Consider the following 21,088-nt stretch of genomic DNA (forward strand, 5'->3'; position numbering starts at 1 on the left):
AAGTAACATTTGAGATGTTCTAGAACAAGGCAGAAAAAAACACAAGGACACATTCGTTCCTTGTATTCAGTTTTGAGGTTCTTGCTGTGTCAGTTTGTCTTGTTTAGCAAAATGAAGAGGTAATGATACCAATAAGTGATTTCTTTTTCTTCTTGTCAACAACCTTCTTTATAAAGCGAGTATTCGTAAGAGAAATGTCTCCCCAGTTCCCTATTAAATTGTAAAGCATATTTGATCTAGTGAGAGAAGCCAACTACAGAGTCTAAGACAGTGGAGCATCCCTTAACTAATTCTTTGGTGGAAGAAGGTGGTAATGGCAGAAAAGGTCCCTTTGAAACTCAGTAAATGAAATATCAGGGAGTAATTCCACAGTCACCCTGGTGTTAATTCAGACTCCAACTCTCATCTACGTCTGCTTTGGCTCCCACAGTGTTTATCTTCATTCATTGGCTGCCACTGTGATGCTACCCTACCCCACTCTGATGTCCTGAACACTCTCCTTTTTCTGTGGCCTCTGCCACCATGCCTGTCCCCAGTCACTCTCCTAAAATTCCAGTCCAGGCTGTTTCTCTCTCCTATAATTCAGGCTCTTGGGGCATAGTTTTTTGGCTCTGTCCTGAATGCAGCATCAAACATAATGTGGTTTAGCAGGTAGCCAACCCCAATGAATTAATATTCAGATGGGCTAGTGAGTGGAGGCCAAAGCCAAACCAGACAACCAACAGGAGCCAAATACATACTGGAAAACCAACATAGTGGGTGCTGAAGGATGGAAGGGGTTCTGCAGGGAATCACAGTCCTCAACCCCCAGGAGGCAGTGCTTGCTGGTAAGGATTTTCTTGGGGCAGGGAAATATGGACACAGCATCAAAGCACTTAGTAGGAGTGGGGACCCTTAAACACTGTGTAGAGGGCTTAGTGGAGCTGAGCCTGGGAAGGGAGATTGGGTCAGAGCAGGTGTCCTGGAATGGCTTGTTTGGTAGAGTTCAGATGACTGTCTATTGCAGGGGATGAGCTGTTGGGTCTGCCTGGCTTCCACCATTAATCTTTGCCTGACCTTAAGCAAGCCCCTGGGTCTCTTTCTTCATCTGCAATGTGACAAGATAGTTCTGGTTGTAAAGAGATTGAAAAGGAAAGGGAGTTTGGCTGTGAAATCAGTAAGGATGCCTTTTGATCAGCTGCTTCCTTACTGAGTGTTGCCTGCAGTAGGCAATGGGTGGATGCATAGATGGATGGATGCATGTCTTGCTGGATGCACGGATGTTGGATTCATGGATGGATGGATGGATGCATTGCTGACTGGCTGGATGCATGCTGGATGGATGCATAGATGGATGGATAGATGCATGCTGGATGGATGCATAGATGGATGGATAGATGCATGCTGGATGGATGCATAGATGGATGGATGCATGGCTTGCTGGATGCATGCTGGATGGATGCATAGATGGATGGATGTATGGATGTTGGATGCATGGATGGATAGATGGATGCATGGCTTGCTGGATGCATGTGTGGGTGCATGCATGGGTGCTAATATGATATATGGATGTGAAAGCCATTCAGACACAAAATAAAAACTGAGGGTATAGGAATGAGCAAGTCAATTTTGGCCCTTGTCCAGAACTCTCAAAGAGTTTGGACTGGAGATGTTTACAACCTTACCACTTTTAAATACACTGTTATAATGTTATTTGTTGAGAATTTCATACATTGATACAGTATATTTCAGTATATCCACTTGAATAATCCCTTGAATACAGAGAAGCCTACTCATGAGTGAGGGGCCACCACTGCAGTATGGTCCACTCACTAGGGACCATACCCCTAAAGAAAACCCTCCCCTAGCAGTTCTCAAGTGACAGAATCTTCTCAGCTGCAGGCAGGGGCTTCAGTGCCCTACCACATCCGTGTGGGAATGTTGAGTGGTTTGCTCTTCTGCTGGACACCAACTGCACTGAGTTTGTAAGTTCAACGACCATATCATGAGAACATGTCATTGTTTTGATCCAACTCCTTCCGACCTTTGGCTCTTAAACTCTTTCCACCTCTTTTCTTTCCAATATTCCCTGAGCCTTGAGGTAACTTGATACGGTGGGAGCTTCTGTGGCTGAGCTCTCCACAGAGAGTTCATTCTCAATACTCTGACTAGTTACGAATGTGTATTAACTACCATCCACTGTATGAAGACGCTCCCCCAATGACCACCGAGAGCTGTGTTAATCTTTGAGCTTGTAACTGGTATAGTTTGATACTATATATCCATTTAAGAAAATAGTAGTTATGGTTCACTCCCAGGGCTTATGAGCCTCTCTGCCATGGTTTCCTGACCAGATTTACAATGCCAGGCAAAAGTTTCCTCTTCTAGTGCAGACCTTGAATCCACCCAGAAAATGATTGGTCATCCTCAATGCATTCCTGTCATTTATGGAGCACCCATGAGTACATCTTGCCAGGGCTTTTGTTATGTAGCCCTGAGTAGTCACAGTGGAGTGAGAATAGTCTGCATAGCAACTTCTAGCATCATAAAGCTAGCAGGGGTGGAAGCTTCCTGCTAAGTACTGTGCAGGCAGGTCTGTGTGATTTCTTCAAGTTCTTTGACCTACTTGTGTGGTGTCATCAGCTATAGGATCTTACCATCACATTCTGATGGGTAGCCCTGAGCAATGAGAATTGACAACTCTGGTATCATCTCTGTGACATCCTCGACCAACAACTTGAGAGCAAGGTGTCCTACATCTAGCTCTGGACTTTTTGAGAACTTGTAGCCAATGGAAGGAGAATTACCCACCTTGTAACGTTCATTGTAAGTTGGCAAGTAGCTTTTCATATGGCTTTTGTATTTTAATGTTCATGGACGTTTTACCTACTTGTATGTCTGTGTGAGGCTGTCAGAAGTCCTGCAACTGAAGTTACAAGCAGGGGTGAGTTACCATGGGCGAGTAGGTGCTGGGAATTGAACCCAGGACCTCTGGAAGAGCAGCCTGTGCCCTTAACTGTCCGTCTCTCTGGCCCTTCATATGGCTTTTTCAAATATCCTTAGTGTTAGTTAGTTCTTCTTCATCCTCTTCCCTGCAATCCTAAAGATTTTAAACCAGTGTTTCATTTATGCATTATTTAACTATTGATCTAAATTGGTAGAAAAGATTAAAAAAACACATGGTTTACAAAATTATATTTGTAATTTGAAGACGGAATTCTAAAGGCGATTATGTTCAAAACCAACATGGGGAAATCCTAAAAAGGATCTGGCCTCCGCCCCCTTGTTGGAACACCTTACCTGTGTTCTGATTTTCTTCTTTTGTTTATTTCTTTGTTTATGGGTGTCTGCAATTCCTTTTTGTCCACAGCTGAACACTTTCCAGGCCGTTCTGGCATCCGATGAATGTGATTCCTATGCCCTCTTTCTCTATCCTCCCAATGGTCTTCAGTTTTTGGAACTCACCCCAAAGAATCCTACAGTGTCCAGCCGCAGCTTCCTGCTAAGGTGGGATTCTGCCAAGGGGAAGCAGATGATGTGAAGAGAAAAGCCCTGTATTTCAGCCTGACTAACAGTGAGCAGTCGGTGAAGAATCTCTACCAGTGAGTAATGTGGAGTGTGTGACTGTGCTATGCACTGGAAGGACATTTAGGAGGGACACTATCTCTAGTGGCCAGAAACCATTTGATAATAACCTCTGGTGGCTTCTAAGAAAGGCACTGGTTGAAAACCAAGAGCTAAGCTGGACCTCTGGAGCTTCAGGCTGTCCAAGATTTAAAAGATTCTTTCTTTTTCCTGCACTATCTGTCAGGCATAGAAACCAGAACCAGCAGTGATTATATGTTTTTGCAGAACTACTGGGGCTTGCTGTGAAAAACATTGTTCTTGGGGCTACATAAAAATATCCAGTCATAACTAACTGCCTCAGTGGATGCTTTTCTGGAGAGGAGGCATCATGATTCAGTCTTTCAAACAGGTATTGTTAAGGATTAAATTATGAGTTCTATAATGGAGGGGGGAGGTAGATGAGGATTTTAGTCGTCTCAGGGTTCTCCTGGCACCATCACCAGAAATCATGCTGACTGGTTTACCCACAGCGTTACCAGAGACAAATCCATTTCTTAGTTTCCCCAGTGGGTTATTCTGCTAGTGCTGCAATAGGCTATTCCGCAGATATCTGTCCAGTTGGTGCTCCTAAGAGACTATAGACTTCAGGTGGGCTCTTTTGTCTTTGTATTTTGCAATACTAGCTTAGCCCACAGTAGTTACTTTGTGGCTTCCCATAGTTGCTTCTCAGTCAAACTAGATCATGGGCAGATAGAGTGACAGAGCAAAAATTTGCCGATCACTTTATCTGCAGAGCATTGTGATAAAACCCTTGCAGATATTATCTTAATTAAAACTCTCTCAACTTATAGGCGGTAAGTATAACTATCTTCCCAGTTTTACCAATAGTCTTACCGAAATTATGAAAGGTGCTTATGTCAGAGTCAAATGGCCTAGCCATAGTCAATACAGCTCTGACGTATGGATACAGGGGTGATCTCTTATGCAGAGTAGATAGGGTGTTTCTTACTTGGATTTCATGTTACCTGGTTGTGTGTATTTTGGTTCATTTTATCAGTCACTCCGGTTACAGCTCACTCTGCCCCTCTCCTGCAATTTTGATATTTCTGGAAAGCATCAAAGGAGACAGTGAAGAACCAGAGTGAATGGATGACAGTGGTTGTGTGTGTGTGTGTGTGTAAGCGCGCGTGCGCGTGTGTGCATGTGCATGCATGTGTGTGTGAGCACGTGTATGAAGGCCTTTATGGCTCTAGTAGGGAAACACAACTTTCTCCTCACATGCTTTTTGCACACACATGAACAAGCACAGACACACGGGCACACACATGCACACGCACAGCAACTTCTTATGGCTATGCAGGTACCAATTCTCATTCTAATACTCTGTGATTCTTGGTCCTTCCCAGATCCTGTTGGTGTCCAGGGGCTTTGCCTTTAAAAATCATAGTATTTCAAGCACTCAGCCTTATTTCCAAGGGTTCTACATACAAGTGTCATCTCCTGTTCTGTGATCTGTACCGGGTCTTGGTCTCCATCTCACCCTAGTCTGTGTAGTCTAGACTCTAGAACAGACTTAGCAGTTGGCCTCTATCCTTTCTCCTCTAACCTCTTACCCTCTAGCTTAAAGACTCTCTCTCCCCAGGTTGTACCTAGAGTCCCTTGGAAGGAGGGCTGAGTGCTTGAAATATTACAATTTTTAAGACACAGGTGTGTGCCAGAAAGGAGCAGCGTGAGACATGACCAGAGTGATTGACAAATTTGGTGTGCCTCACGCTTAATAAAATGAGACAAACTACAGACAATGGAATAACATAAAATTCAAGTCAGAATTATCCTACCACTACTCTGAGTGACAACTCTGCTACCTCCCCTTTCAGCGTGGGCTTTGCCTCCCATTCAGTGTTTCCATACTTAACACTGTCTCCTAGGCTTCTTTCCTCCAGATTCTGTCAGTATCCTTGTCTTACAGGTTGAAACATTGCATCACACATGCCCAGCATTGAGGACAACATTTGTACACTAAAGTAGCTCAGGATCATGGTCCTAGCTCCCTCTGGATGCTTTGCTGTACCTCTCCAAGTAGAAGAACATTTTCCTAGTCCTGGAATCTCTTCCTCCAACAGAGGTCATACATTATTCATGTTTGCAGGCCTCTTCTGAAACATATGCATATTCAGGTAGGGAAGAGAGTAGTTCCTGGGAAGGGATTAGTCACAGGTAGGCCAGCATGTCTGTTCTGTTTTGTGATACAGTTTTTCTTTCTAGGAGACAAATTCTATCTGTGAGCATTCATAAACGACCTCAGTGTGGAGGGTAAATTAACTGTTTAGATTCCCACCAGGCGCTGTGGCAAACGCCAGGATATTGATTTATGTCTCATTAGAAGGCATTTATTTAGATCCACTCTTGCATGATTTGTATTTTCTTACTCTTTGAAGCTTTGAAGCTGTCCACTTCCAAACTCAAGAGGTTTCCCAGCTGCAATACCCTGCTGTGGGATGGGCTGGGGCTCCAGGGTCTCTTCTTACTGATTGGGTTCAGTTTTTAAAATTACATTACTGTGTGGGAGTTGGGGGTTGGAGGCAGCTGGTGGGGAGGTGTCTGGGTCAGAATCCAGTTTGTCAGAGTTTGTGCTCTCCCCCTACCACGTGGATTCTGGGTATAGCTCTAAGCTCTTGTAGGTAAGTGGCTTTCCTGCTAAGTCATTTTTTCAGCCTGGAGTTTTGTCTTCTGTGGTGTGTTTTGTTTGCAACCCTAATTTCTATAAGCACCAACTGAGGGCAAGAGTTGAAGCTCTGCTGGTAGAACATTGCCTTGCAGACACAAAGCCCAGAGTTTTGACTTTGGTGCCACACAAACAGGGTTTAGTATCACTTCTGGTATCCCAGTGTTTGGGAGGTGCAGGCAGGAGGAATAGAAGCTCAAGGTTATTATCAGCTACATGAGACTGTGTCTCAAAAAATGAAAAGAAACCTTAGCAATTGAATACAACAAATCACAGAAGGGACGAACACTGATCTGATTGGGGAGGAGAGGGTTTATTTAGTTTACTGTCCTGGGTCACACAGTGCATTAGGGGAGCCAAGGCAGGAACTAAAGCAAGACAGGAACCTAGAAGGAGGTAGGAACTGGAGCAGAAGCCATGGAGGAACATTATTATTGGCTTGGTTCCTCTGTCTTACTCAGCCTGATTTCTTACACAACCAGAGATGGTACCCTAGGGTGGTATCACCCCTAGTGAACTGCTCTTCCTCCCACCAATCATTAACCAAGAAAATGCCCCTCCCCCAGACTTGCCTTCAGGCCTGTGTGATTGAGGCAATCTCTTCTCAGGTCTGCATCAAGGTGACGAAATCCAGCCAGTGCAGCAGAGTATCATGAATACACTTGGGTACAGGTAGTGGCTAGTGGACAGTGCACAGAATGAGAGAGAGATAGAGAACTGAAGAAAACCTCAACTCTCTTCATTATTGCAGTAGAAACCTAGACTAGAATGATGAATACTTGCCCCAGTGAACAAAGATCTCGTTATATGATTCAGGGAATCTTAATACCTCTTTTTAGCCATTCCCTCTTATTCTTGATTGTTGATTCTTGAGGAAATTACAGATTCTGGGATAATTTGAGCTTTGGTATTTTGTGCAAACACAGGATTGATATCATTGGCTAGGTCCCGTTTTCCAGAGTCATTTTTTTCTCCATCTTTATTAAATTGGGTATTTTTTATTTACATTTCAATTGTTATTCCCTTTCCTGATTTCCAGGCCAACATCCCCCTAACACCTTTCCCCTCCCACTCTATATGGGTGTTCCCCTCCCCACCCTCCCCCCATTACCGCCCTCCCCCCATTACCGCCCTCCCCCCAACAATCTCGTTCACTGGAGGTTCCGTCTTGGCAGGATGAAGGGCTTCCCCTTCCACTGGTGCCCTTACTAGGCTATTCATTGTTACCTATGCAGTTGGAGCCCAGGGTCAGTCTTTGGGTAGTCACTTAGTCACCTGAAGCTCTAATTGGTTGGCATTGTTGTTCATATGGGGTTTCAAGCCCCTTCAAGCTCTTTCAGTCCTTTCTCTGATTCCTTCAATGGGGGTCCCATTCTCGGTTCAGTGGTTTGCTGCTGGCCTTCACCTATGCATTTGCCATATTCTGGCTGTGTCTCTCAGGAGAGATCTACATCCAGTTCCTGTCAGCCTGTACTTCTTTGTTTCATCCATCTTATCTAGTTCGGTGGGTGTATATATATGGGCCACATGTGGGGCAGGCTCTGAATGGGCGTTCCTTCATCCTTCCAGAGCCTTCCTAACCCGAGCTTTCTCTTAGGGTTAGGAGTCATCTTACTCATGGCTGTCCTCTTCACAGCAAGCGTACTATTGACACTGAGATAGTAGGTGACTGAGCTGGCAAGAGTAGTGCCACATCCCAGCAGAAGATCTTAAGTTTCCGGATAGCTGGGACTATCTGGTGAGACTCCTCTAAGAAAAGAGATTCTTGGGAACTAACAGGATTTCATGGTCTACTCTACAAAGAAAATGAAGATGTGTTCCCAAATACTGAGCCTCATTTTGATTAATACATTTGTATCTTACCTATGTTGAACTTTTGCTCAAAAATTGTTTTAGACTTGGTCATTAAAAAGTACTGATAGATCTATCATCCTCTGTCATTAAATATTAGTCCATGTGAATCAGAGTACACAGAGATGTTTGGAAGACAAAGTTTCGTGTTAGCATGAAATTCTTGCTATGGCTTTGCCAACTTTTGGCTGTATTATCTGAAGATTAGCTAACCTCTCAAAACCAACTTTTCCCTCACTAAGAACTAGCACAGCTACCACCCCTATCTTGCAGAGCACAGTGAAGACTGATAAGCACTGGTGTAGGCTCGGCTTGTAGAAATCAGTACTATTTAATTGTTTTAGGAATTTTAAGCTTAAGTAAGCTTGAGTCTGATTTAAGTTTTCATTCACGTCGAGAAAGCATAAAATATTCTTGCATTCCATGTTTGGTCTCAAGACAGCCAGGTTTTTGACAGAATATTTGATTTGGGCTTCTGGAGCAGACATATAACCTGATGGCTTTCCATACACAAAGCCAGACAAAAGGCAGCTTATACCAAAGTTCCTATACGGTATTTATCTCAGTTACTTAGAAGCTTTGCTTCTGTTTGACATAGCATGGAAAGTTTGACTTTGATCGTTAAAGTCTTTTGATTTCAATGTGAATTCTGAAGGAGGATGAATGGACTGGTTACAATCCACTCTTTCCTCTGTTCTTAGACTAAGCAACCTGGGGATTCTTGGGGCGTGGGCTTTTCACATCAGCAGCAGGCTGGCCCTCGACAATGTCTGGCCAGTCACGGTCAGAGGTGACCATTCCACAGCCTGCTCCTCAGCGCTGGAGCACTCCTTCAACCATGCTGCAGCCCTGGAGATCTGTACTGAGGACAGTTGCAATTATCACAAGGAGAATGGAGAAGATGTAGAATACCCACCAATTGAACCGGGGAAGGCCCTGGAAGACCACAGCAGAATCGATGTATTGATGTATCTTTCAAATCAAAGGCTAATTCGAGCTTTGTGGATGTTGGCACCACGTCTCCAGATTCTGATCACGCTTCTCCTTTGCCACACCCAGCACCTGGTAACTGGCCATCCTACCGGGAAACAGAATTGACTTCTTTGGTCCATCAAATCAAACAGGGGCCACCTGTGGGAGAGGTAGAGGTCCTGGATTTCAAGGACCCAGCATTGGTTTTGGAGCCAATGGGCACCAGAACCCCAGCTCTTCCACAGGCAGATGCAGCTTTCCTAACTCCAGACAGGAAACACCTTGGGAATAGAAACACCAGGTCCTATCCAGAGGCATGGCCAGTGCTTTCACAGTAAGATGTTCCCGTCACTCCTTTGGAAGGAGAAATCCTTCCTAATTACCCCGATTCTGGTACATACCACCCCTGAGTGGAGGGAGGTATGTGGTAGGACTGGATGACCACGTGAGTTCTAAAGCTCAAGGCAAGCGCATTGAAAAACTGGGCATTTGAGGTTTTGTTTAAAGTAAATATAGCAGAGTTGACAAACTTGATATGGTCATTCACCTGGGCCCATCCCTGTACTGGGCAGGCTGGGACAGGTGGGAGCACGCTAGGGCAGGCAAGGGCAGGCTGGGGAAGGCTGGGGCAGGCTGAGACAGAAAGATTGTCTTGGTTCAAGAGTAGCCTGGGCCATATAGAGAATTCTAGGCCAGCCTGGATTATACAGCCAGCTCTCCTCCCAAGTGTAATGAAAAATTTCGGTTTGCAAGTTCAGAGAAGCTGAGGCTTCATAGGCATTGCAGGATGGAGGGTACAGCCATTTAGCTTTGACTGTGGTAGTTAGCTGTGCATGCTTAGGCAAACATTCTGAAGAGCCTTAGGGAGAGAACATGGTATAGACACCTGTGTCTGCTATTAGTTCTGGTTCTTGTCCCCACAGCTGTGGCCTTCACCTCCCCTGAACCACCTTAACCTGGTTCTGTGACTCACTAGCACTAAAGGTAGCAGGAAGAAGGCAGGGGAATGCCCAGAGGGAACAACTTTTCATCCACCCTGATGGACTGGGAAACTGGTCCTAGATTCATCCTCCCCCACACCTATCTCCTGCTCTCCCTGCTCAATGATCTCTGCCAGGAGGACATGTCAGAGGTCACACCTCTCTCCACAGCATTTCAACTTCACAGTTTTTCTGTCCGTTTATTGGCCAAAACATTAACCTAGCAAAGAGGACCTTCTGGTTCTGCTGGGACATTTTCTGCAGGTTCAGGAGTTGTTTAGAGAAATAGTTCAGGAGGGAAGAAAACACTTTGTATTTAACAGAGTATAGAGTAATAGTTAGGGTAGGACCGTTGTTGTCAAGTTTGAATCTTGGCTATGCTAAGGCAACTTATTTCACCCTCAGGTCTCTGATTTTCATTTATAAACGTATTGCCAGGAATTGTTGTTAGTATATGTTATGTTTTGAGTGCCTGCATTAGTCTGTTCCTCAGAAGACAATTAAGAGCATCATTACTAATCTTTAGAGGATTTAAAACATAGCAAACTGGAGGATGGGAGGGAGGAGTGAACAGCTGGGTTGGAAAACAGAGAAATTGAAAACAGAAAGTCTCATTAAAAAGCCTTTGCCTCCTGGCTCCTTTTCTGCTTGATGAAGTTTGATGAGCATTTGTTTTTGTTAAAGCCAAAGGCATGGATTTCTTTTAAAAGTTCTAGAACTTTCAAATTCTTCTAACAATCTCTTAAAATTTTCAGTGTGAGTTCTTTCTATCTAAAGAGATTTAAAGGCATGAATCAAAAGTTTCCTCAAAGGGATTTTGTGTTACAGATGTGTTTTTGAGTGGCCTTTTGTTGGGGGTTGTATTTTCCTGGCCCAGGAAGAGCACACAGTTGTTGGAAAGTGGGTGTATGTACAGTTGTCTGAAACGTGAGGAGCGGGCTATGGCCCAGCACAAAACTGTAAAGTGATCTAAAACCTTCAGAGAGTTTTCTTTTGCAATCGGTCATGGTTCTTGAAGTGTGAACTTTGTAGATGATAATGTGTCACAGTGTCAAAGGTTGTGCATTGTTGTTTAAGAGCTCAGAAAGGCCTGAAATGGAACCAGTCACTGGGAACTGAGGGTAACAGCATAACCCAGGAGGGACATGATCTGTGGTATTTAATCAGCTGCCAAATGTAATCAATGCTGACATCTAAATGCTAGAATGCTTATGAAAAAGACATTCAGGGAGAGATTTTCCAACTGGAAGCTTTTAAGTCTTAGAGGAGAAAAATACTTTTAAATTTTATTTAAAAAAATATTTATGTGTGTTCATGTGTACAAGTTCATGTGTGGGAAAGCCTAGCCCTTAAGAAAGAATGTTTGGTGAACTGTGTGAAGCATAGAAACATGTAATTGTTATTATTTATGTTCAGAGGAAACACTGGTGTCCCGGAGGTTTATCTAGCAGCTGTGGGCTTCCTCTGGGCAGCTGTTGACATGGGGCTGAGACCTTCTAGTACCAGCTCAAGGTAGGAAATGCGCGGCTTCTGGTAGTGGATGGACTTGAGTTCCCCCACAGCTCTGTTGTTTAGTTTGAAGACAGATGCTGTTTGAACCTTATTTTCTGAATAGAGAGCACCCTTCTCAATAAGTTTTAACTTCCCCTTTAAGCATATAGGATTTGGTTTGCTGAGTCAGGGAATTAGGATTTTGTTAAAGGCTCAAAAAATTTCTCTTCTTTTTAGTATTGTTTTCATTAGGGTGTGTGTGTGTGTGTTTGTGTGTGTGTGTGTATGTGTGTGTGTGTGTTTGTGTGTGTGTCTGCATGCCTGCCTGCCTGCCTGCCTGTGCATATGTATATGTGTTGTATCTGCCCCATAGGAATAGGAATAGGAGAGGTGCTCTGAAGTGGCCCCAGCGCAGCTTATGCAGCATGATGGTATAGACAGGTTCCATGCTGCCACCCTGAGCAGTGTTTCTTTGTCCTGAGAGCTGGCTGCAGCCCTGCTCATATTGGGAGCTTTCAATTCCAGGCTGCAGTGGGTTTTTGGTTGTCTCAGCAGAGAGTATCTGCATTCTCACTGCCAGGGAGGTAGACTCCATTTGCAGAGAGAGAGATTCATTTGGAAAGACTGCAGCGCATTTGTTAGTCTCAATAGATTGAGCAGCTGTGAACTTTCCCTTCACTAAGGCCATCCCTAACTCAAGCTTCGGGAACTGTTCCCTACAGCTTTTACTCTGGACTGAGCTCACCCTCCCTGTTGCCTGCCCTGATCCTCAGATTCCACTTGGTTCCAGGCAGCTACACAAACAGACCAGTTCTTTTAGTCTGGGGCAGGGATTTTGTTGCAGCTTTCAATCTGGAGTAGCAAGCGCTGGTGAGGTGCTGGGGTCCTCCCAGCTGGGAGAACTGAAGTAGAGGAGGAAGGTGTGGCCCAAGGTCGCAAGCTCTGGGCCAGGGTGTGGTGGTCTCACAGGTAGCCATTTCTGAGCACCTTCTCCACTGCTGTTTCTCACCCCCTGGCTTCTGATACTCGCAGGCCGCTTCTGACATTCCCATAGCAATGCAGGATGGGGAGGGTTCTGTGGGCAACAAGTAGACACACCACCCAATCTGGATTAGGCGACCCAAGGGTGTCTGTTAGCCCCGCCTCCGCCCTCTCCCCCATGTCCCACCCCCAGACTGCTGCCAAGCTGTTCAAGTGGTTCTAGCTGTTGGTGGGGTCCTGTAGCTGTGATAGGCTCCTCCTCTCCCGCCCCTCCTCCCCACCCACCTCTCAGGCCCTCCTTGGATAGCTGTCCTCCTCTGGGGCCCTGCACTTGCTCCCAGCCATGGTGGCTAGGCTCACTGCTCTCCTCCTTTACCTCGTTTTCTCCTTGGCCATCCCGGTCCAGACAGGTAAGGTGAGTGAGGGCTGGGGCACCTGGGTACCCCACCCTGGTGCCAGGGGGTCGCTCTGTACATGAGCGACTTTGTCTCTACCTGGCTGGCCTGAGGTGTGGCGTCAGGGTAGGAATAGGGAGACCTGGCTACTCTGGGCCTAGGGGTGAGGGTCTAAGATTTTCTGGAACTGAACCAACTCTGAATTGAAGATGAGTGGTGGGACCTTCTTAGGGTTCGTATGAAAACACTAGGATGTTAAAATCCTAGCCAAGTATTAGTGATAACAGCTGTCCCCAGTAGTGTAACTTGGGAAAAACCTTGGAAAAAGCAGTCATTTTGAAAATTGACCTTGAGGACACCTGCAGCAAAAGCATCTGGAGAGCTTCCCAGGAGAGTCTCTGGCCACTTTCATCAGGAACTCGGAGGGTTAGTAGAGAGACAAAGGGAAATTAGGGTGGGGGCGACTTGCACCTCTTAACAGCATCCTACGTGCTTTTGGTGTCTGTCTTCTAGAGACTCTGGTCATATTTTGTGGAGGAGGTGGACACAGAAATTGTGCTGAATCAAGGGAACACGTTTCTTTCACCTTGTGCAACTCAATTTGTAGACCAGGCCTAAGTGGCTTTTGTAGTTCTCTGGTGGAACTTTTGGGATCACTTAAGTATACAATCATATTGTCTGCAAATCGTGATATTTTGACTTCTTCTTTTCCAATCTGTATCCCTTTGATCTCCTTTTGTTGTCTGATTGCTCTGGAACTATATTCAACTCTCAAGAACTATATTGAATAAGTAGGGAGAGAGTGGGCAGCCTTATCTAGTCCCTGATTTTAGTGGGATTGCTTCAAGTTGCTCTCCGTTTAGTTTAATACTAGCTACTGGTTTGCTGTATATGGCTTTTACTATCTTTAGGTATGGGCCTTGAATTCCTGTTCTTTCCAGGAACTTTATCACGAAGGGGTGTTGTATTTTGTCAAAGTCTTTCTCAGCCTCTAATGAAATGATCATGTGGTTTTTATCTTTCAGTTTGTTTATATAGTGGATTACATCGATGGTTTTCCGTGTGTTAAACCATCCCTGCATCCCTGGGATGAAGCCTACTTGATGATGATGGGTGATTGTTTTGATATGCTCCTGGATTCGGTTTGCAAGAATTTTATTGAGTATTTTCTGTTGATATTCATAAGGGAAATTGGTCTGAAGTTCTCTTTCTTTGTTGGGTCTTTGTATGGTTTAGGAATAAGAGTAATTGTGGCTTCATAGAAGGAATTCGGGAGTGCTCCACCTGTTTCAATTTCATGGAATAGTTTGGATAGTATTGGTATGAGGTCTTCTATGAAGGTCTGATAGAATTCTGCACTGAACCAATCTGAACCTGGGCTCTTTTTGGTTGGGAGACTTGTAATGACTGCTTCAGATTCAATGCAATCCCCATCAAAATTCCAAGAGAATTCTTCATAGAGTTAGACAGAAAGATTTGCAAATTCGTCCGGAATAACAAAAAAGCCCAGGGTAGCTAAAACTATCCTCAACAATAAAAAGACTTCCGGGGAAATCATTATCCCTGAACTCAAGCAGTATTACAGAGCAATAGTGATAAAAACTGTATGGTATTGGTATAGAGACATACAGATAGACCAGTAGAATAGAATTGAAGACCCAGAAATGAACCCACACACCTATGGTCACTTAATTTTTGACAAAGGAACCAAAGAAAAAAGATAGCATTTTCAGAAAATGGTGCTGGTTCAAATGGAGGTAAGCATGTAGAAGAATGCAGATCTATCCATTCTTATCACTTTGTACAAAGCTTAAGTCCAAGTGGATCAAGGACCTCCACATCAAACCAGATACACTCAAACTTATAGAAGAAGAAGTGGGGAAAAATCTCGAACACATAGGCACTGGAGAAAATTTCCTGAAAAAAACACCAATAACTTATGCTCTAAGATCAACGATCAACAAATGGGGTCTCAAAAATCTGCAAAGCTTCTATAAGGCAAAGAACACAGTTGTAAGGACAAAATGGCAACCAACAGATTGGGAAAAGATCTCAGACTCAGGAAACCCCAACTATGTTGTGGCATTGGCGCCACCTTGTGTCCCAGCTCAGGGCTGGTGTGGTACCTCTGGTTGCCTAGGTGTGCTTGGGGCTTGGGCAGGGAGCCTCTCAGTTAGGTCTCTGTACACCCTTTAGACTCATGCTTAATTTCCACCCTGAAGCAGCTTTAGAGTGAAGCCCTAGTTGTTAATATTCAGTGGATGGGGGTGGATTTCCGTATCGGGTTACTTTGGTTCTAAGCCAGACATGAGTTTGTCAATTTGTTACTAAAATTTCCAACCCTAACAGCCCATGTAAAAGATACACAATCCAAATATTTTAATTATAAGTTATATGCCTAGATTGGGCATATCTAATATAATACGAACTTATTTCCCAATTCTAAGACGCCTTATTACTTCTGGTATCTCCCAGCCACATGATTCTGGTGCATAGTGGCTTCCTTCTCTCCTCTTCCTTCATTCTTTTTCTCCTTCTACTTGCCACTGCCTCCTGAGACTCCAGTCCCACCTTTCCTATCCAGTACCCAATCATAGGCTCTAACCTTTTATTGACCTATTAAAGTGGAGAGAAGGTTGACATAGCATCACCTAAGTACATGATGCTCTGCTTGTGGTGTGGGGGCAACCCCTCTTGAGGAACCAATATGAACAATAATATACAAGCAGCATCAAGCCAAACCACTACAGTTTACTCGTAAGATCTCAGTTTTTAGTACAAAATCCAATAATGTTAGTTGTTTAAATGTGTGTCTTACTATATTTCTTTTTTTTTTTCAGAGAATACTTTATTAGTTTTTGTAATCAAACCCACGTTGATAAGACCTTACATATTTAATACAGTGTGTTACCCCTGTACAAATGGAAAAAACTTAAGTTCAACATTTCTAGACCAATATGGCTGTTAATTTCTGTACAGTGCCAACTCAACACAGTAAACGGGGATACTTTTTTCCAAAGTTGACAGCACAGCTAAAGTTTCAAAAAATTCAAATTATATATCTGCATATATATATATTTATATTTATATAAAAAGACCAATAATAGCAGTGTGTTATGCATCAACAGCAGCAACAGCTTTTCCAGGTTCTGCAGTCATCTGAACAAAACTGTAGAGACATCCAGCACACTCCATTAAAAAAAAAAAAGTAAAAAAACAAACAAAACCCGAAAAAACAGCACAGTTCTGTTACTCTTGTGGTACCTGGCACCATTTTTTTTTTAAATTAGCTTCTCAATCATCATCTGGAAAGAAAACATTCTGAGCAACATCATTAAAAACAGCTCTGATAAAGCACGGTCACTACTATGTATCATAAAGCAGGTACAAGCTATTTTACATCCACAGAGGTATGATACAGTACTGTCCTACATCTATAATACTAGAGGATACAATTTAAAAGGCATTATTTGAGACTTGATTCTACTTTTCCAGCAGAGGGCCCAAAGGATGGTGTGACACAGCTTTGTAAAGAAACATACTCTAGACAGGATTTCCTTTCACTAGTGGCACACTTCTAAGGATTCATTCTCTCCATGAATGTCAGCTAAAACCGTTATTAAAAAAATGAAATATCCCTAGAACAAAACCGTATAACCACCGGATTCACATGAAGATGACCTAGTGGAGACAAGCTGGACCTCACCTTACCAACAAGCTATCAAATCTGTTATGTTTAAACAGTGAGACCTCCAAGGAAGGAGATGCCAAGTAGTGCTTCAAAGCTTCGGACCACAATCAAACACAGCATCCTTTTCAACAGAAGCAGAAGCTCATCTGAATATGCTCAAGGATGCTGACATCAACATTTAATCATCTCCTCACTCATCCAGGAAGAAGGGAAGATCAGTTACTACTGTACTTTATTGTGTTCAACCAAATCACCATGTTACAAAAATAGCAAGCTGCCATAATAAAAAATAAGGCTCCTCTATCCAGCACCAGATAGCATCATTTTGCTTTCAAGCCTAGAAATTGCACACTTGTATATAAACCAACCGAAGATGAGGACTGAGAGTTCATCTTGGTGGATTTTTCCTTTGATGAATATGAAGTGTCCTTCCTTATCTTTTTTGATGACTTTTAATTGAAAATTGATTTTATTTGATATTAGAATGGCTACTCCAGCTTGCTTCTTCTGACCATTTGCTTGGAAAGTTGTTTTCCAGCCTTTCACTCTGAGGTACTGTCTGTCTTTGTCTCTGAGGTGTGTTTCCTGTAGGCAGCAGAATGCAGGGTCCTCATTGCGTATCCAGTTTGTTACTCTATGTCTTTTTATTGGGGAGTTGAGGCCATTGATGTTGATAGATATTAAGGAATAGTGATTATTGCTTCCTGTTATATTCATATTTGGATGTGAGGTTATGTTTGTGTGCTTTTCTTCTCTTTGTTTTGTTGCCAAGATGATTAGTTTCTTGCTTCTTCTAGGGTATAGCTTGCCTCCTTATGTTGGGCTTTACCCTTTATTATCCTTTGCAGTGCTGGATTTGTAGAAAGATATTGTGTAAATTTGTTTTTGTCATGGAATATCTTGGGTTCTCCATCTATGTTAATTGAGAGTTTTGCAGGATACAGTAACCTGGGCTGGCATTTGTGTTCTCTTAGGGTCTGTATGACATCTGTCCAGGATCTTCTGGCCTTCATAGTTTCTGGCGAAAAGTCTGGTGTGATTCTGATAGGTCTGCCTTTATATGTTACTTGACCTTTTTCCCTTACTGCTTTTAATATTCTTTCTTTATTTTGTGCGTTTGGTGTTTTGACTATTATGTGACGGGAGGTGTTTCTTTTCTGGTCCAATCTATTTGGAGTTCTGTAGGCTTCTTGTATGCCTATGGGTATGTCTTTTTTTAGGTTAGGGAAGTTTTCTTCTATGATTTTGTTGAAGATATTTACTGGTCCTTTGAGCTGGGAGTCTTCACTCTCTTCTATACCTATTATCCTTAGGTTTGATCTTCTCATTGAGTCCTGGATTTCCTGTATGTTTTGGACCAGTAGCTTTTTCTGTTTTACATTATCTTTGACAGTTGAGTCAATGATTTCTATGGAATCTTCTGCTCCCGAGATTCTCTCTTCCATCTCTTTTATTCTGTTGGTGAAGCTTGTATCTACAGCTCCTTGTCTTTTCTTTTGATTTTCTATGTCCAGGGTTGTTTCCATGTGTTCTTTCTTGATTGCTTCTATTTCTATTTTTAATTCCTTCAACTGTTTGATTGTGTTTTCCTGGAATTCTTTCAGGGATTTTTGCGATTCCTCTCTGTAGGCTTCTACTTGTTCTCTAAGGGAGTTTTTTATGTCTTTCTTGAAGTCCTCCAGCATCATGATCAAATATGATTTTGAAACTAGATCTTGCTTTTCTGGTGTGTTTGGATATTCCATGTTTGTTTTGGTGGGAGAATTGGGCTCCGATGATGCCATGTAGTCTTGGTTTCTGTTGCTTGGGTTCCTGCGCTTGCCTCTCGCCATCAGATTATCTCTAGTGTTATTTTGTTCTGCTATTTCTGACCGTGGCTAGACTGTCCTATAAGCCTGTGTGTCAGGAGTGCTGTAGACCTGTTTTCCTGTTTTCTTTCAGCCAGTTATGGGGACAGAGTGTTCTGCTTTCAGGCGTGTAGTTTTTCCTCTCTACAGATCTAGCTGTTCCTGTGGACCTGTGTCTTGAGTTCACCAGGCAGGTTTCTTGCAGGGGAAAAGTTGGTCCTACCTGTGGTTCCAAGGCTCAAGTTTGCTCGTGGGGTACTGCCTAAGTCCTCTCCGCGGCGGCAGCAACCGGGAAGATCTGCGCCGCTCTTTCCGGGAGCCTCCGTGCACCAGGGTTCCAGATGACGTTTGGTGTTTTCCTCTGGCGTCTGGATGTGCCCAGAGTGCAGTCTCTTCTGGTTTCCCAGGCGTGTCTGGCTCTCTGAAGGTTTAGTTCTCCCTCCCATGGGATTTGGGTGCAGAGAACTGTTTATCCGGTCTGTTTCCTTCAGGTTCCGGCGGTGTCTCAGGCACAGGGGTCCTGCCGCTCCTGCGCCCTCCCCTACGGGATGCCAGAGGCCTTTTACAGTTGCCTCTTGGGCCAGGGATGTGGGCAGGGGTGGGCAGTGTTGGTGGTCTCCTGGGCTCTGCAGCCTCAGGAGTGCCCACCTGATCAGGCGGTGAGGTCTCTCTCCCACGGGGTTTGGGAGCAGAGACCTTACTATATTTCTTACACAGCTGTTTTCCAATTGTGGGTTTGTCTGGTGTTCTGTACCAGCATAGAGTATTCATAGTTAACAGTGTATTTTCTTGCCACCAATACATGAATTTTTGTTGGATATGCTAAAGAGTCATAATGGTTTTACACAGGAAAGCTAATTGTCAGAATTTTGTTTTGTTTTTGAGTCAGGGTTTTCTGTATAGCCTGGAACTCACTTTGTAGACCAGGCTGCCTTCAGACTTACAGAGATGTGCCTGCCCTCTGTCTCTGAATGCTAGGGTTTAAGTCCTGTGCCGAGCTTGATATTTTTCTTTGTCATATTCTCTCTCTCCCTCTCTCTCTCTCTCTTTTTTTTTTTGCCCAAGCCAATGGGTTTTATTTGGTTACAGGGTCACAGGCCAGGTATGGCCCCAGCCTTATTTGACCTTCTTCTTTGGGGCTCAGGTGGTTGGAGTGGCCGAACTTCTTGTAGCAGTAGACTACACTGTGTGCAGGCATGAGTAGCACTTGTGGGAGATCATCTTGTCACAATTGTAATTCTGCACAAGGTGACAAAGGGATGACTCAATGATGCCACTGTGCAGACATAGCACCAGGTGCAAGGTGGACTCTTTCTGGATGTTGTAGTTGGACAGGGTGTGGCTATCCTCCAAATGTTTGCCAGCAAATATCAGCTCTGCTGGTCGGTGGGATGCTTTCCTTGTCTTGGATCATTATTGATGGTGTCACTGGGCTCAATCTCAAGAGTAATGGTCTTTCCCATTCAGGTCTACATGAAGATCTGCATGTTGGCATCTGCTACTTGGCCACCTTGTTGACGAGAAAGAGTGGTTTGGATTTTTGGGTTTTTTTGTTTGTTTGTTTTGTTTTTTCTTTTTAATACTTGGATCATTTTGTTCACTTCTCGGTGTTTGTTGAGGGCTGTTATAATTTGCATTTTAAATATATTTACCTGGATCTTCAGTGCTTGCTCTGTCCTTTATCTTAACAGGCAGGTGTACTTTGATTTGGGACTGAATAGACTTTTTTTTAATTGTTTCCAGTCTGTGTTCTTCTTTCACTGGCCTTTTATGAGTCAGTTTTTCACAGAATTGGCTGTCACAGTGCACGAAAGATTCGGCCAGAGCTTGAGACAAGTAGAAATGGGTGGCAGTTTTAGGACTTGTACTATCATATTTTGGAACACCAGGGGGATTATTAGAAGTACTATTATTATAATGTAGTGTTATCCTAATAGTTGGGTTATAATAATCCTTATTAACAATCTCTGGTTATTCTAAGTCAGTAATTTTCCTTATGAGATAATATTTGCTTTCATCTCCATAAATATAATAGTCATGGGGCAGAACTAGTAACAGCTAATAATGAAAGAACAATTCCCTGTGTATATAGACTTTGGTTTTTTGTGAACTTCTTTTTGAAATATGTCGAATTATAACAGCAGTATTGTTGGTATCAGGAATTGCCTTGAGCAGCAACACCATTTGGTAACTGTTGACATGGCAACAGCCCTACTTTCCCAGTATTCCTTTGGTCCAAATCCCAACTCCACGTGGGAGTAGTTATGTCATATTCCAAATGAAAGGCAGACTTCTTCTGCCCTCATGCTCTCTCTTCTCTTCGTTCTTTTCTCTTCTTTCTCTTGCCCCTTTCCCTTGTCTTGTTCTCCCATTAAATCTCACTAAGTGCAACTGTTTTAGTTTTTTGTGCTCTATTTGGATGGGTGTGGTGGGTACTTTATTACAACGAGATTTTAATAACAACAAGTATGATAATTTAAGAGCTTGGAAATCAGACTGACTGGAAATAAATTCCAATTTGGGCACTCACCAGCTGTTGAACTTATATTACTAATATAAAAGTTGTGGGTGATAGTAATTTTTCCCTATAGTGTTGTAGAATTAATCTA

The 21,088-nt window shown here is 43.4% G+C and overlaps 2 pseudogenes; both read left to right on the top strand.

The window, feature by feature from the left end:
- LOC148005534 (polyubiquitin-C-like) overlaps positions 1–21,088 on the top strand; it is a 1,830,776-nt pseudogene that overhangs the window by 48,251 nt on the left and 1,761,437 nt on the right.
- LOC148005535 (nidogen-2 pseudogene) lies at positions 8,720–9,587 on the top strand (annotated as a pseudogene).

The sequence above is a fragment of the Rattus norvegicus genome, chromosome 5, assembly GCF_021556685.1.
Source record: "Rattus norvegicus strain SHRSP/BbbUtx chromosome 5, alternate assembly SHRSP_T2T, whole genome shotgun sequence".
NCBI classification, from domain to species: Eukaryota; Metazoa; Chordata; class Mammalia; order Rodentia; family Muridae; genus Rattus; species Rattus norvegicus.